We start from the raw sequence: 12,359 nt of genomic DNA on the forward strand, positions 1-12,359 counted from the left end.
CTCACTGAGTATCTCAAGGTCATCCCTCTGAAGTATCCCCATTTTCAGGGACAAGACTAAAGTTCAGAGAGGTGAGGTGGCATGGCTAAAGTCACACAGTCAGTAGTGACCAAGTATGATTTCAAAATCTAAGTCTGCCTGACTCCAAGCCCACTCCCAAGGGATGTCTCTTGGCAGAGATCTAGAAAACCCACCAATGCTGGTAAACTGCTGGAACTCCTTCCCAACTCTGTCTGGCATCATGCCTGAAGCCAGCTTGCCCCTCTCCAAGAAGGTCAAACTCCCATGAACAGTAGTGGATCCCAGCCCCCAACCCCATTGTGCGATCAATGACAATGAGAGGCAGGCGTCCCCTTCTTACCCACCACTTTCCTCCCCACCCCGTAGGGCGCTGCCAGTTCAGCACAATAGTGTATTCAGTGTGCTGGAGCCTCTGCTGGCAGCCCCCAGCCTCCTGCAGCCCCTCCAGACAATGGCAGGGCCCAAAAGGCCTGATAGCCGGTGACAAATGTATGTGAATGACCAGCTCACAGGAAGTGGCCTTCAATAGTCCGATAGTTTCCTGTATCCTGACATTGTGAAGGCCCACTTCCTGTGCCGTCTCTGAAAATACAAGCAGGCAAAGTTGGGGGCAGGGGCAGAGGCAGGGTTTCCCTGGGTGCCCCCGACCTAAGTCCTCCTACAGAATTCAATTTTCTCACCTAAGGATGCCACCAGTCTCACCCTGACTTCTGATTCTAGGGTGAATGAGTCCCTTGTCCAACTCCCACTCCAGCCTGTCAGAACACAACTAGATCTATTCTTAAAGGTTCCATAGCCTTCCTCAGTTCCATTGCTCACACAGCCACTTCAATGCTAGGCTCTGGGACCTCATGCTGCAGTAAAGGTTTTTCTCATATCTACGTGCATGCCTCTGCTGCACACTAAACATGTTTCCCGTTGTCCACTGCTCACTCTGCTCTCAGTGATAACCTTCGGCAGGTTCACAAATGCACGTTAAGACACCCCTTCAATCTTATCTTTCCGAGTGGGCAATCACAATTCCCTCTTCTTTGTTCAGCTTCCTCCATGTTGCAAAAAAGCAAAGCAAAGCAAGACAGCTGAGGAAGCAAGGAGACCTACTTGATCTCCAGGCTCCAGCTTATGCATCCCTGCCCCCTGCACCTGGCCTTCTACACAGGCTGCTCAGAGTTCAAGACCACCTATCAAGTAGCAAGAGGGGGGCCTCTGCCATTAACTACCTGGTGACCAAACACACAACAACAACAACAACAAAAAACCCTGCTATCAAGTTGATTCCAACCCAACAGGACAAAGTAGAACTGCTCCTCAGGGTTTCCGAGACTGTAAATCTTTACAGAAGCAAACAGCCCCATCTTTCTCCTGCGGAGTGACTAGTGGGTTTGAACTGCCAACTTTGCAGTCAGCAGCCTGCTTGACCCACCGTGCAGCACAGGTTCCTTATCTGGTAAAGTAAATTGTAAATCCCCTTATTAAAGATACGGACACAGAGATACACTAAAGTTAAGTCATTTGCCCAGGACCACCAAGCTTAAAAGCCAGATTCATATTATTCATGCCCTATGAAGCGCTGCGGGATACTGCACTGGACAACAAGGTCAGTTTGAATTGCAAGGTCGGCGGTTCAAACTCACCAGCCGCTCCTTGGAAACCCTATACGGGGTCGTTATGACGGCACTTAACAACAAATGCTGGGGGACAGGTTTTGGTATGGGGGGGTGGGGAAGTTTTCATTTGGCCCCTCCTCTCACAGTCTCTCACAGTTTCTCTTGAGACCCCCGCCCCATATCCCAGACATTGAATGTCCTCCTTCAACTTCCTGGCGCTGCAGAAGCAACCCTGGAGAGGAGCTGGTGACTGCACCGCCGTGTATTGTTCTCCACATTCAGCAAAGCAGACCCTGAATCAGCTTCAGGCCTTTGTGGTCGCCTGGGGAGTTGACGGTGGGGGTGGAGGTGAGGACAGGTCAAGAGGTGACGACCATTCATTCCACGAATGTCCAGGAATCAAAGGAAAGGACAGAGGTCTCTGGAGCTGGAAGGAAGAGGAGAGGAAACCCTCATGGGCTTTCCCACCTTCCCCTCCACTGTCAGAGACTAAGGCAAAGCAGATGACCCACTTCACTTGGGTAAGAAAGAGCTCCATGTGAGCAGACCTAGCCTTGACTTGCAGCCTGATCACCTTCTCAAGCTGAGCTTCATACGATGGCATGTTCTCTCTGAGACTCAGTTATTGTATCTGTGAGAGTGGGGACAACCATGTCTGCTCTGCAGGAATCTTGAGAGGATGCAATGAGTGCCATGAAGCATTTAGGCCAGTGTTTAGTCTGAAGTGCTCAGGCTTTCTTCTCTTCTTTGCTGGACTCTGTCTGCCTCAGGTCCCTGAAACTAACAAGGTCCACAGGATACAGGGTGGTTACTTGCCAGCCCAATTCCTAGAAGCAGGGCACCTCTGCTTCCTTGGGACTCAGAACGGACTGGGCAGAAGGCAGTAGTGGGCAGTCTAACCAAGTCCACCAGTCCTCCTTAGCCTCCTAATGCTGGGTCCTGGACCCTGGAGGTCAGAGGACAGCTAAGAACCATGGGGTTGACTTAAAGAGAGCTGGAGGAGGGGCAAGAACCATCTTAAGCCCCAGAAATGATCTCTAGCCCACTTAACCATTCCACGACCAAATTCTTTTCTGATTTGAATATTTTTGAAACCATGTGTTTTCAGTCATGGGGACTCACTGCCATTGAGTCAATTATGACTCATAGCGACCCTAAGAGCCCAAGGGTTCAAAGCTGTAAACCTTTACAGGAGCAGACAGCCTCACCTTTCTCCCACGGAGCAGCTGGTGGGCTTTAACTGCCAACTTTGCCGTTAGCAGCCCAGTGCTTAACCTATAGTAGCACCAGAACTCCTTTTCAGAAGGGGAAGGCATTTTGAATGCAAAAAGAAAAAAAAAGGGGTTTTGTGAGGTTATAAGGATTTTGTTACAATTATAAGGATGCATATGTCCCGAGAAGTCTCAGGCACTGAGGTTGGTGGTATGAGGCCTGTTTCTTCAGGTTCACCCACCGGATGGCAGCATCCACTAAAAGTGGGATAACACTTTCCCACATAACCCCAGAGGTGCTGTTTTTGATCATTGCTATCCAGTCAATTACAACCCATAGAGACTTTGTATAGGGTTTCCAAGGAGCAGATGGTATGTTTGAATCGTCAACCTTGTGGTTCAGTCCAGTGCTTATCCTACAGCACCACACCAGGACTCTTGAGGGGCACTATTATACCCCATGAATCATGAAAGGATTCATGGGTTTGCATGAAAGACTGGAAAGGGGCTCCAGGGAAAGACTGAGTGCACTCTTGTTGCTATCTGTGGCCAAGTCTGAATCCCAGCAAATTTCTGACACTTCCCAGCCTGCCCTCAGCTTTCATCAGAAAACACATAATGAGCTCAGGGAGAAGTCTTTACTAGAGTATGAGACGGAACCAACCCAATCAGGCAGGTAAACCTTTTGAAGAAAATAATATAAGTGATGTTTGGATTCTCAGTGCTGTTTCTACTCCTCCCCAACTTGCCTGGTAGCTAGAGAGTTGCAGAGCTCAGCTAAACCACGCAGCTGTGTTATCCCCTTCAAAGTCAGTGGCGCCCACTGGGAGAGTCTGGGGCACAGCCCAGGACTGTATCAACTGCGAGGCGGAAGGGCGTCCAGGCTCTGATAAGGCCAGCGGGAAGGACAAGACCCATTGCCGCCTGCTGACTGTTCCTTCACCCCAGAGACCACAGGGGTGGGTAATCAGCTCACAGAACCTTCCTGTCTCAGGCCTCTCGCTCCCACCCTAAGTTCTTTTGGGGAGAGGAGGAGAAGCCCGCACCAGTCTCATCCCAGCATCAAGCACAGTCTGGAAAACAGTAGGTTCTGGTCTTAAGAGACACTGGCTGCTGCCGCTCTCTTCTACCCTAGATGTGCAGTTGTCCCAGGTTGCCTCTCTGGCCTCATCATTTAGGGGACTGGGGAACTGAGCCTCCCAATGGATCATGCTCTGGTAACCATGATACCAGGGCAGAGCCCCTCCACTCAGCCCTACTCATTGGCTGGCCAGATTCTATAAGCTCCCATTAGCCTTCAGGGTAGGGCTGTGTGGGAGCTGGGGGTGCTGCAGAAAATCAAGGCCTCACAAAAAATCCTGGGATGTCACAGAAGAAGTAGACCCAGGCAAAGGAGCATCATATGACAGAGCCAAAGCCATGGGCTAAGGATGCCGTCGCCCTTCTCCAGCCCTCTTCCACAGCATTACTGTAGGTCCCTGCTTCCCCTCTACACTCAGGGACTCCCTTTTGAATATGAAAAAGAGGGTCTCAAGTGTGGCTTAATGTGTGGAGTGGAAAAAGGCATTACTAATTACAACAATCAATGTCTTCGAAGTGCTCCCTACGTGTGAGTCTGTTCTAAACGCTTTGCATGGGTTTTCCTTTCATCCTTTTCAATCTTTTTAACCCTCTGAGTAATACAAGGGGACTTCAAAAAGTTGGCAGAACAATTCCATTATCTTTTAATTCCATTTTTCCACAAACTCTTTGAAGCCCCTTCGTATATTCGCCCCATTTGACACGAGATTAAAACACTGAGAAATGGTTTACCAAAAGACCATGGCTGTTAAGAGGCACTGCTGGGCTTTGAATCCCAGCAGGCTACCTCCAGAGCTAAGGTTTTTGGAGGGGGTGGATGGGCTCTGAGCCCAGCGATGTCCCAGCAGATATTTCAGTGCTATGAAAACCAACCAAGGAGAGATTTTGGACACAGACACTGAACAATCGGCCTCGTCATCAGTGGTCCCAACGATAAACACACCGAACTCCCATCTGTGGGAAAGGTTGTGACCTGCTACCCACCCGCATGTGGGGACAACAGCCGGGAGTGCACCAAAGGGGCAAAGCAGCCCCAAGAGTTTATTTTTGGTCTCTGCACTGGCAAAATGAAACCAGGAAGGGAGTCAGAAAAGCAGGTTGCACCCTTCATCCATGGATCCCTGGTGGCACAACAGTTAAGCACATGGCAGCTAACTAAAAGGTTGGTGATTTGCACCCACCCAGTGGATCCTCGGGAGACAAGGCCTGGTGACCTGCTCCCATAAAGATTACAGCCGTTCTCCTCTGCCCCACTGGATGGCTATGAGTGAAAACTCAACTCAATGGCACCAAACAGCAAGAACCCTTCGTCAGCATTGGGCCCTGTGAGTCCCCACCAGCCAGACACAGCTGTGCCCTTTGGTTAGCAGGCACTCAGGAGTGCCTCCCCTACCAAGCTGGCCACTCTGCAACCAAAAGCGGACTTGGTGTGACCACAAGATGCGAGTGGGGAAGGGATGGAGCCCGAGGTGGCCACCAGACCAGCTCTGTCAAGAACTCCCTGTGTTATCTTGAGGAAGCCATTTCCCTTTGTCAGCATTTAAGGGGCATCAGGGTTTCTGTCTTCTACTGGAGCTCCATGGAGTCCTGATGTGGCGCTGCGGGCTAATGCATCAGACTGCAAAGTCATTTGAGCTGCAAGGTCGGTGGTTCAAGCTCACCAGCTGCTCCTTGGAAACCCTATACAGGGTCGTTATGGGTCAGAATCGACTCGACAGCACTTAACAACAACTGGAGCACCATGGAGAAGAGGGTCTCATATTAATACAAGTTAAGTTTCGCATCAGCTTTGTGGTGAAATAGAGAAACCAAAGCCCACTCCATGTGTTTTCAAAGCTTCCAGGTCTGACCTCTAAGCCCACACTGCCCTCCCAGTACACAGTCAGAGGACACAGTCAGAGGGAAGGCAATAAGGGGAGCAGTGCAATGGAGACACCCCACAACTTTATAAGCGGTAGCTCCCACAAGCTCTCCAGACATCCCCACCACTTCCCAGGATTCCCTGATCCCAAGGTTGACTGAGAGGCAGATCCAAGCTCCACCTGGTAAGTGATTAAGTGGTTCCCTGGGCTCAGACCCAGGGCCTTGCTGGATCCCTTGGAGTTCTCCCATTCACCCTGTACGGCTGCTACAGAGCTTTGATCACTACTCCACGAAGCGCTTCCTGAATGCTTTCCTGAGGACATTGTTCCCCTGTACAGAGTCATCAGGGTCAAATTCATCATGGGCTATCCTGGTCCAGGTCCTACCCAGGGGGGAAATCCAGCCCTCTGCCCAAGCCCCACTTCCCCTGGGAGAATCGAGCCACCAGTTGCTTTTCATTTCACTTAGAATCACCTTTGGGGACTACAGAACTGCATCAAAACACAGCTGTCATCAGTCCTAAGCTGCCAGCTAACTCAAAAGCCAAACTGGTAGTCCAGCTCCTTGTAAATCCTTTCCGGAATCTTGTCTCAAACCCAGCCCAGAATCACAATCAGGGGCCTCTTAGTTCATGTAACGTTTATTGACAATGGCTAGGTGCCAAGCACTCTGCAAGGGGCAGAGAGGTAAGACTTGGTCCCTGCCCTGAAGGAATTCACATTCTAGCAGAGAACAGACACATGCAAATCACAATGTCTTGAACAAATGTTACTGCAGAAGAAGAAATAAAGGGCTAGTGTAGCAGAGAAGGAATGACAGTCTGCCTGGTCAGCATGGGCCCACATGTGCTAAATCTCGGTGTAACTAGGAGTCCATCAGTGTAACAGGCAGGATGCACAGTGCATATGGAGGCATCGATTGCATCTGAGCAGCCTAACATTCAGATAAAGTCAGTGATGGGCATCACAGCCCAGAAGCTAGGCTGGGGCAAGATGGTAAGAGATCTTGTAAGACTTTGATCTTCCTGCAAGTGACAGAAGCCACAGTTCTTTAAAGAAAATGGCCTGTATTTTAGAAATACTGATAGAAATAGGGGAATTTGCAAGACACATTGACGACCTGAAGCAGAAATGGGGGAATTTGCATTGGCATATTGAAGCAGAGACAGAACAGACAACGAGATCCAGAAACTGAAGAAGTGGGTCACCACAGGCTGGTGTTACAACCCCGGAGAGGAGAAAAGTGAGAGGTGCAGGAAGGGCAAACACAATCTGGAGAGCGTCATCTGAGCAACCAGCTTGAAGGAGATGGACTCTATGCCAGGTACTGTGCCAACAACTCTGTGAGGTCGGCTGAATTATCCCCATTTTACAGATAGGACGCAGAGACATGACTTCACAACTGGATTCAAACCCAGCTCTACATTCTTAACCATGATCCTATTTTGGTTAAGCTACACGTAAGAAACCTTGGGATATCTAGATAAAGATGTATATATAGTTAAGTGGTTTCAAATAACGGCCTGGGGCTTCGAACTAGAAGTTCAGAACTAGACATATACATTTGGGTGTCATTCAGTCATACATGGTGACTGAAGCCATGGATAAGGCTGGAACTGCCCAGGAAATTAAAAACATGCAGCTAGAAGAACATCGACACTGAGGAGAGTAGGGATGGAAACTGAGCTGGTGATGAGAATGACATCAAAGGAGAATTCCAGGAGAGAGTGTCAAATACTGCAAAGAGCTAGAATATGTCTAGGATCAAACTGAGGCCATGAGATCTACAACTACATAGGTCTTAAGCCAAAGTGGCTTCACCATGTTAGTGGAGGAAGTGGAGATCTGGCAGCAGAGAGCTACGAAGTGATGAACCAGAGCTATGAAAACTATGGAAGTGGTGGAAGGACAGCCAGAATAGTCCTTAAAAAACAAGCATGGCGAGACATCGTCTTTCACACTTCACCCATTATTAGGAAGGGCCAGTCCCTCGAAGGAGGGCATCATGCTTGGTAAAGTGGAAGGTCAGTGAGAAAAAGAAACATCCCAATGAGATGGATTGGCACAGTGGCAGTGACAATGGGCTCAAACGTTAACAACAATTGTGAGGATGGCGCAGGTCTGGGCAGTGTTTCCTTCTGCTGTGCATGCTCACTATGAGTAGGAATCGACTCAGTGGCACCTAACAACAACAACATGGAAGCTATGAGTATGAACAACTTTTTCCAAAGAAGTAAAGGAAAACACAAGGCTAAGTCAAAGATATTACTGCTAGGGTTCCAGTTCATACATGCAGGGGTCTACTCCAAGCAAAATATACTTACACATCTCTGTGAGAACAGTGGATGGATGCAGACAAGTTCTTTCAGTAATACACTTGTCTTAAGTCTTGTTTGGGTGCCTTCAAAGAAAAAGTCCACTCAAAATAGTGTCTTCCAAGGGGATCTATTGGGCCAGTTTAATTCAAGGCAGAGATGATCTCCGAAGGTTCTGGTGACTGCTTTTTGAGATTCAAAAGGGTAATCTTGATATTTTCTCTCAAAGAACACAGGACAACCACAGAAGCTTATTAAGAGGAAGTTTTAAGAAAATTGAAAATTGCATTGCTAAGAAAATAGCCAGGAAACTTGCACCATTAATTTTTTTTCCATCATGACAGCAGGAGAGGGCTTTAAAAGTTCATGAAAGAAATGGAATTAAATGATGGAATTTTTTCCACACACTTTTTGAAGCCTCCTCTTAGACCTGCTTATTCTTTAAGAGTACCAAGGGCTGTCCTTTGAGAATTTCATTGGGAAACCTTACCCCATCTGCCCTACAGCCTTGATTTTGCCCCTTCAGTCTTCTTTTTATTCCCCAAACTCAAAGAACATTTTTAAGGAACATGATTTGAGTCCCTTGAGGATGCCAAAACTGTCACTTTGACCTGGTCTAAATCAAAGCGCACAGAATTCTTCAGGAAGGGTTAGAGAGATGGAAACAGAGTTTTCAGAAGTGTATAGGCCTACATGGAAGAGATACATTGAAAAACAAATGCTTCACATTTTGCTATCTTTGTTTAATAAAGGCCTCTATGATTGTGTTGTTGTAGTGTTAGGTGGTGAGGTTAGGTGCCGTGGAGTTGGTTCCGACTCAGAGCAGCCCTAAGCACAACAGAACGAAGCACTGCCTGCTCCCGTGCCATCCTCACAATTGCCATGTTTGAGCCCATTGTTGCTGCCACTGTGTTAGTCCATCTCGTTGGCAGGCATCCTCTTTTTCTCTAACTCTCCGCTACGATTTTGTAGCAACACTTTTTCAATTACCTTTGTAAGACTTAAGTGGAAAGGTTTACGATGGGAGACTTGAGTACTTCGTGGACTCTTGGGAAGGCAAAAGAACACAGAGAATAACTGGATAGAAACAGAGAATCATTGATAAAAATTGAAGGTTAAAATTGGCTTTTCCGTTTTTAAAGAACCGTAACAAAATAAAAATGAAGACTACGACGGTAGCCATATGTGGTCCACAAAGTCTAAAATGTTTACTACCTGGCCTTGTACAGAAAAGTTTGTCACCCCCCGGCTCCATGAGAACAGTGATTACCAAAGTGTGGTACCTGGATCACTGCATCAGCATCAGCATCACCTGGAAGCTTGTTAACATTGCAAGTGATGGAACCCCATCCCAAACTTTCTACATCAGAAACTCTGGGATGGGGCCCAGCCATCTGTTTTAACAAGGCTTCTAAGTGATCCTGATGTGCACACACTGGAGAATCACTGTACAGGAGGGAGCTAAAGGGCAGAGAAGATAAGAGAGCCTTCCTCTCTGACAATGTCACCTGCAGGGATGGGGCTGGGAGATTGGAGAGCTAGGTTTTTAGAAAACACCTTGAAGTAGGTTGTACCCATGATAGTCTAGGTTGCATCCAGACTGATAAAACGTGAGAGAACACCAGGGAGCATGGTCATGCAGATTCTTCTAGGTGCGCTTGATGGCTTGGTTCAGAAGGGAATGGGCATGGGTTGGGGTGCCAGTGAGGGAATGGGGGTCGTGAGAGGGCTCTTCTAGACAGAGGAGAAGCCCTTGCTGGGACACTGACAGTTAGTTTAAAACCTCACTAATTTGGAGGACCCATTTAGAATTTTTTAAACAACAACAAAAAAAACAAAGACAGGGTTTACTTTGACATTCTGTAAAAGGGATATGATGAACAGATTTAAAAAACGGTAAAAATTTAACTCGAAAAGAATAAAGTGTACTTCAGTACAACAAAGGTACTGCTGAACTGGATGAAAACTGCTTAACTCTAGTTACCAACTGCTCTTCACTCTTAAAGCTGATTCCCCAAAGGCTTGGATTAAGTAAGTATTTGTTGTTGTTAGGTGTCATTGTTGGTTCTAATTCATAGCAACCCTATGCACAACAGAATGAAACACTGCCCAGCCCTGCGCCAACCTCACAATTGTTGTTATGTTTGAGCCAGTGTTGCTGCCATGGTACCAATCCTCCTACTTGGGGTCTTCCTCTATGGGTACAATGTGCACATAAAAGGAATTAAAGGACACTTATCCATATTACATTATTATGACTGACTGCCATTCCAATCAGGTAAAATGTGAAGTTTTACTGAGATGGACTATCTAACACTTGATGTTTTCAAAGTACTCACTAAACTGGTTCATCGCTCTTCACACTGCCATCAGGGAACACATGACTCCCGTTTATAGGTGGCGAAACTACGGCAAGGAAAGCCACACGCCCGCGTCACCCATTTCTGACTCAAGTCTGAGCCTCTGTCTTGATATGTGACCCTCAGTCCTTGTGTTATCACTGTAAAAAGGTTCTCCGGAATGAGTGTGCTGCGCTAGTCTGCCCCCCATTTCTCTTTGAGGGCCCTGCAGACTATACCTAGGAAACAGTACAGACTTAGTAACACAGACCCTGAAGCCAGAGCAACTCCTGGCCAGCCTGAGCCTTAGGCAAAGCAGGGTTCTATAGAAAACATTCCTAATAAACCCTCCACGGCCAGGCCCTGTGAGACTCCCTACTGCCACCTCTCCTCCAGACCTCCACCTCACCAGAATGCCGCCACTGCAGGAAACACAGGCTCTTCCTGCCATAAAATTAGAGCAGCAGAGGAGCTCTGGTAGCGTAGTGGTTACGAATCGGGCTGCGAACCTTAAGGCCAACAGTTCGAAACTACCAGCCACTCCGCGGGAGAAAGATGAGGCGTTCTGCTCCCGTAAAGATTTACAGCCTCGGAAACCCTGTACAGGGTCGCTATGGGTCGGAACCGACTCGACGGCACTAAACAAAAACAACAACAACAACAATGGTTACTAAGCACCTACTGCTGCCATGGACGATGGTACAATACAATACAACCCAATCCAATACCTTATCCTGACAACTTTCCAACAAAAATACAGATTCTTAAAACCAATCTAGAGACGAGGATACTGAGGTTTCCAAAGGCTGAGTGACTGGTCCAAGGTCATTCAGCTAGTTGTTGAGATAGTACTTACAAATTTAAATCTCTCTGATTCTAGAGCCCACTTACTTTTACTCTACCCCTCTGTACCAGCTCACCACTCAACAAGGACCAAGATACCCAACCAAAGTGAAGAACGATGGGAGCTTTTTCATTTGCTCTGCCCAGTTCCCAAGCCAGAGGAGGAGGCTACTTCCATGGTATTTTACTCAGCTGGGTCCTGGGAAGCTGACAAGAGTCAAAGGGCTCCCTGGCAGGCCAGGCCTGGCAGCCAACCAGCAGGCTTATGCTAACACAGCAACAGGCACAGGAAAGGGTCAAGAGACAGTGGAAAAGCACCAGACACAGAGTCACTGAGTGGAGAGAAGTGACTCCTGCCATGCTCGGGACAGGATAACCCTGTACTACAGACACCGCCATCAGTAGGCCAGGAAGAGACCCAAGGGGGGCATAGACAAAACCCCAAACACATCCACTGACTAATGGATTTCAGTGCCTCATGACTGCTGGACACATCAAAAAAGGGTCACAAGGCTCCAAAGTGAGTCAACAAGCATAGACGAAAGCCATGTCCTGGTTCAGCCTGACGGCCCCAACCTGCCTGTGCCCACATGCACTGCACTCCCCACTCCAGTCACAGAAGCCCCCCGACTCCACATCCACAGAACCCCCCACCCCATGTTCACAGAAGCCCCTGAATCCACATCCACAGAAACCCCTCACTCCATGTCCTCAGAATCCCTCATTCCACACCCACAGAACCCCCCACCTCATGTTCACAGAAGTCCCCCAACTCCATGTCCACAGAAACCCTCCCACTCCATGTCCACAGAACCCCCACTCCACATCCACAGAAACCCCACTCCATGCCCACAGAACCCCCCACCCCATGTTCACAGAAGCCCCCCAACTCCATGTCCACAGAAACCCTCCCACTTCATGCCCACAGAACCCCCTGAATCCATGTCCACAGAAACCCCCACTCCACATCCACAGAACCCCCACTCCATGCCCACAGAAACCCCCACTTCACATCCACAGAAACACCCCACTCCATGCCCACAGAAACCCCTACTCCACATCCACGGAAACCCTCCCACTT

This window comes from Chrysochloris asiatica, unplaced genomic scaffold (genome assembly GCF_000296735.1).
Source record: "Chrysochloris asiatica unplaced genomic scaffold, ChrAsi1.0 scaffold00106, whole genome shotgun sequence".
NCBI classification, from domain to species: Eukaryota; Metazoa; Chordata; class Mammalia; order Afrosoricida; family Chrysochloridae; genus Chrysochloris; species Chrysochloris asiatica.